The following is a 6,000-nucleotide window of genomic DNA, read 5'->3' on the forward strand; positions in this document are numbered from 1 at the left end:
TAGATAAAGTCCTTTTTTTGTTTTGTTTTTTTTGTTTTTTGTTTTTTTGTTTTTTGTTTTTTTTAGTAGATCTTAAAAATCTTAGCTCTTACTGTGGTACAAACACAAAATAAGAACAGTTTTTGGACATTGGAGTTCATTGTAATAAGGCTGTACTTGAATGTCCCTCACATCACCAAGGGATTTTACCTCTATAGTAGATATGCTAAGAGTTGACCGTTCTGCTGTACCAAGGAATGAATTGTAGGCACGATTTTTGGGTACAGATTTCCTGCTACAGTCAAAGCTATTTGACTTGAGTGATTGTCATCATTCTCAGCCCCTAGGGAGCAGGTTACATTCATTTAAGAAATGGTGTGTGTACTAAGATTATCTATCCATGAAGTTATTCATCAACTGTTTCAATGAACAGTGGTTCTGCTTGGAGAGTGGCACAGACATTAGGTGAAGGTAAGATGCTGATTCATTGGCTGTGATGATTTTGAAAAGCATTCATCTTAGAATAAGAGTAATTTATAAAGTCGTCTTCTTCAAAATTGATACAATAATAATAAAGAGCAAGCAAAGCCTTCAGTCTCACTTTTTTGCTGTTCTCTTACAAGCCACCTCCCAAATTAACTGTCTACATTTCTTTTGGCTGTATAAATAATTTTGAAATATGTAAGATGTTCTGAAAACCATAGTATAGTGTAAAAACATCAAATAAACAACCCTACTGATAGAGAGGCTGAGATAGGAGAAGCATGATTTCAAGACCATTATGTGGCCCACAGCAAGACCCTGTCATGTACAACAAGCAAGTATAGACTTAACCCTGTCAAGTACAAACAAGTATATATGGATTGTACAATATTGGACCTATTTCTCCCATTACTAAATTAGAGAGACCACAGGATGACAGTCGACAAATTTCTAATTCCTCATATTTTTGAATTTCAATTGCTTAGGATATGTTGGTAATATTAATTTACACATTAAGAGATATTAAGGAAAAGTGATTGTTATTTCCTGTTAATTTTCTTGTTAGAGGTGGAATTATGTTTGTGTGGGTTTGTTGAAAGATTACTTTCTTGCTTCTCCTAGGGTGTAGTTTCACTCCTTGTGTTGGTGTTTTCCATCTATTATCCTTTGTAGGGCTGGATTTGTGGAAAGATGTGTAAATTTGGTTTTGTCATGGAATATCTTGTTTTCTCCATCTATGGTGATGAAGAGTTTTGCTGGGTATAGTAGCCTGGTCTGGCATTTGTGTTCTCTTAGGGTCTGTATGACATCTGCCCAGGATCTTCTAGCTTTCATAGTCTCTGGTGAGAAGTCTGGTGTAATTCTGATAGGTCTGCCTTTATATGTTACTTGACCTTTTTCCCTTACTGCTTTTAAAACTCTTTCTTTGTTTAGTGTGTTTGGTGTTTTGAGTATTATGTGTCGGGAGGAATTTTTTTCTGGTTGAGTTTATTTGGAGTTATGCAGGCTTCTTGTATGTTCATGGGCATCTCTTTCTTTAGGTTGGGGAAGAAAACTGCCATCTGGTTATCTTCTATAATTTTGTTGAAGATATTTACTGGCCCTTTAAGTTGGAAATCTTCGTCTATACCTGTTTTCCTTAGGCTTGGTCTTCACATTGTGTCCTGGATTTCCTGGATGTTTTGGGTTAGGATCTTTATGCATTTCACATTTTCTTTGATTGTTGTGTCAATGTTTTCTATGGTATCTTCTGCATCTGAGATTCTCTCTTCTATCTCTTGTATTCTGTTGGCAATGCTTTCGTCTATGACTCCTGATCTCTTTCCTAGGATTTCTAACTCCAGGGTTGTCTCCTTTTGTGATTTCTTTATTGTGTCTAGTTCCATTTTTAGATCTTGGATGGTTTTGTTCCTTTCCTTCGTCTATTTGATTGTGTTTTCCTGTAAATCTTTAAGGGATTTTTGTGTTTCCTCTTTAAGGGCTTCTAGCTTTTTACCTGTGTGCTCCTGTATTTCTTTAAGGGAGTTATTTATGTTCTTCTTAAAGTCTACTATCATCATCATGAGAAGTGACTTTAGATTTGAATTTTGCTTTTACAGTGTGTTGGGGTATCCAGGACTTGCTATGGTGGGAGAATTGGGTTCTGATGATGCCAAGTAACCTTGGTTTCTGTCGCTTGTGTTCTTACACTTGCCTCCTGCCATCTGGTTATCTCTAGTGCTACCTGCCCTGGCTATGTCTGACTGGAGCCTGTCCTTCCTGTGATCCTGGTTGTGTCAGAACCCCTCTGAGTCAAACTGTCTCTGTGAGCCTGTGATTCTGGGATCCTTCCATCCTGAGATCCTGGGTGTGTCGGAGCTGGTGGGAGTCAAGCTGCCTTTGGGACCTTGAGATCCCGGTGTGACCAAGCTCCTGGGATCCTGGGATCCTCTGATCCTGGGCATGTTAGAGCACCTAGGAGTGGAGCTGCCTCTGGGTGTTGTGGGGCTGACTGCAGAGTTTGTGCCCAAGGTCTGCTCAGGGTGCCAGCCTAGACAGACCTGAAGGAACCCATGCCACTGGTGACTAGCCTTTTTAGGAGGGCTTTTCAACTCTTTGTTGTGTTTGGATGCCAGAAGCAAGGGACTCCAGCTTGACCATGGCCTCATCTAAGACCTTCCCAGAGCACCACTTATCCAGGTTCTCTTGATGTGTCTGAAAGGCTATTGCTGTTTGGAATCAGTTGTTACACAGTTGCTCTGATAGAATACCTGGACAAAAGCAACCCAAGGGAGAAAGATTTCTTTCTTTCTTTGCTCACATTTCCAGGCTACAGTCCATCATATCAGGGAAAAGCTTGAGGGATTCATATTGTTGGGCCTTTATGAAGGTACAAACAGCAGTATTTAGATTTGACAAATTATGAGTTAGTTTTAGCAACAAAATGGAAACATTTGACTAGTTGTGTTTTGACCTGAAAACTCAGGAATATTTCATGTAGGTGGCAGGCAATACATGGGTCAGATTAATCATGTCTTGGGCAGAATGAGTAAATATGTCTGAGCTGACTAAACAGGAGTGCTCTCTTAGGGTTTCTGTTGCGTTTGGATGGCCATGACACAGCATAGAATGTAGGCTGCAGCTTCCTGCTTGAGAACCACAGACATGAGTTCCTCACTTCAGCTGGCTCTGTTTCCTAGTGACCCGCCAGGTAGAGGCGTGTGATGCCCTTTGCTGTCTGAAATGATTAGAATTACTACCATTAACTTCTTAGCCTCACAGCGTAGAGAGGCATAAAGTTAAAGTCTGCCACATTTCAAGTTAACTGAATCAGCTGCCAAATAACGAGATTCTGAATGGAACTTCAGTTTCCATCCCTGATCTGGACCTGATTAGGTGACAAAGGCAAGATGGCTTGGGCCAAGAGGTCCTGCCCTTCTCTTCTGGCTAGGAGTCCGTGCTTGCCAAAGCCCACGCAGAGCACTGGACGAAGCCAGCTTCTAGTTCTGGGTTCCAAGTGACCACTGGACCTAAGACCACCTACAGGACCCTAAGCCCACTAAATAAGGCTATAGCCAGAACCTCACCATCACTTTACAACCCCCCCCCCCAACTCCCCTTTAAGAAGCCCCTACCCCAGCCCAGCCTTGCAACTTTACTGATCCCCTCCTGTGAGGTCAGTGAACCCACCAAGAGCTGCCCCTAAAAACCTGCCTTTTTACTATAAATTCAACTCAATTTGATGTATCATGTCAGTGGAGAAGCCATTCAGGATCTACAACAAAGCGGTTGCTTGCCATTCAAACAGTGTGTAGCTATAGCACAAGCAGTGCAATTCCTTATAACTTTCCCTTTTATCCTTAGGAAAGTTGGCAAGGAAGGTAGGTAGGGTTTTTTATTTTTATTTTTATTTTTTTTTGTGTGTAATTTTTTATTGGGTATTTATTTACACTTCAAATGTTATCCCCTTTCTCAGTTCCCCCCCTCCTGGAAACTTTCTATCCCATCCCCCTCCCTCTGCTTCTATGAGGATGTTCTTCTACCCACCCACCCACCCACCCACCCACCCACCCACCCACCCACTCCCACCTCCTGGCCCTTGATTCTTCTACACTGGGGCATCTATCAAGTGGAAGTTAGGGTATTATTGATGTTTTTTTTCATAGATAAACCTTTCACCCAATGATAAAGGTTTCTTTTAAAATTTCCTAACAAATAATTGAGCTAGTGACATTTAGTTAGACAAGAAAACTAGTATGGGAAGAAGCTGGAGGTGTTTGGTCTGTTGCTGTGTTTTGTAATGCTAAATACTGGCCCTGGTTGTCCATGGATATGGAGATTCTCAGAGACCCAAGTGACATTATGTAACCTTGCCCCCAAGTTATTCCTGATTAGAGAATAAAGACGCCCACAGTCTATAGCTGGGCAGAAGAGAGATAGGTTTTGTTTTGGATCCTGGGCTTGAGGTCTGAGACAGGAGACCATGGTGGGGATAGGGTGGGAGTGGGTGGGTAGAGAAGAAGGTGGAGAGAGGAGAAGATGCCTTGGGGGTCTGGGACAGTGGACCAGGCCAGGAAACTTGGTAAGATTGAGCAGGTTGGAAGCCCCAGAACCTCTGAGAGGGCGGCAGAAGTGTCACCTGCTTCCCACCAGACCCCGGTCATATGACCGCACTCCCTACATAGGAACGTGACCTATGATCATGTAGACCAGAATAGAATTCTCTGTGCTAATGAGGTATCTAGAGCCCTGAGAGTTAGCCAATAAGCTTGCTTTCCTGGACATTCCTTCCTGTAAAAGGTATTTAATCTTCGGTCCATCTTGAGGAGGTTGTATGCACCCATTTTCCACGATGAACAATCAATAAGCAGTTTGGAACCAAGGACTGTCTCTTTCATCAAGAACCACCATGGGGAGCACGGAGGAAGCCTTGTCTACAGAGCTGTGTAGTCTAAGTCTCCTGCAGAAAGCCCAGTGCTCCGTCCTCAGCCCGCTGGCATCCTTCATTCTTGGCTCCTCTGTGACTTCCAATGGTGTCTGGAGCCTCCTCACAGGCCTGTGGACCTAACTCCATTTCCAAAGACCCAGCAGTGTCTGGATGTCCAGGAGTTTGGGAGCCCTCAACCCCAGGCTCCTCATTGCAGGCCCAGGGACCCTGACTCTCCAATCCTACCATTTCCAGCTGCAACTAGACACTCGGGAGTCAGGGAACTCCAGCTTCAGCCTCCCACACCCAAGGCTGCATTGTCCTATCCCCTGAGCGGTGGTGTAGGTGGTGTATCTGCACTTCCCGTGATCCCTTCACCTGACAGCAGGCATAGGGTAAAAGCAGTCTAGTCTCTCCACATTTCATCTGCCCAGCCATTTTACCCCAGTGGTAGGGCGAAAGGCAAAACCACAATGGGCATTGTGGATCATGAAAACATGGCCAGGAGGACTGGCCAATTGGAGTTAAGAGTGGCCCAGATGGAGTATGGCAAGTTATAGCTCAGAGTTATTGATGGAGAAGTAGATACTAATAGCTTATAGGATAGATATCTGTCCAGCTCTAGTGCTTTAAAGGATTATCATAAGGATAAAAGTTTTGTGTCTTTTATCTGGGAACAGAATGTTCAAAGGCAGGGTGAAACCCCTGATTGAGATTAAATAATTACTACAACACTGGAGAGAAACTGGAATACTTTGGATGTCAATCTTTCATAGTGCATTGCTCCTTCTCTGGGACAGCTTTTGTGCTTCTAAGCAGAAAGTTCTACAAAGATCATCAAAGGAATCCTAAGTGAATGCTTCCAAAGTATCCAAGAATGGCATGTACCATAGGAAAATGTGGCTCGTTGTCACCAGCTTGGAATGAGAAATACATTTGCTACCTTTTAATAATTCAGTGTGGGTGACCGATGATGCCAAGTTTTGAGATGGTTTTATTCTCGGTGAACGTGTTCTGCTCCAAAGATCACATCTTGGCCACAGTAATTTCACTGTCATATTCAGACCTACTACTAATACTTTCCTGGAAGAGGTGTACAAAAGTTTGTAATGTACAAAATGTACACAACCATG

Source organism: Mus musculus, chromosome 2 (genome assembly GCF_000001635.26).
Source record: "Mus musculus strain C57BL/6J chromosome 2, GRCm38.p6 C57BL/6J".
In the NCBI taxonomy this organism is placed as follows: Eukaryota; Metazoa; Chordata; class Mammalia; order Rodentia; family Muridae; genus Mus; species Mus musculus.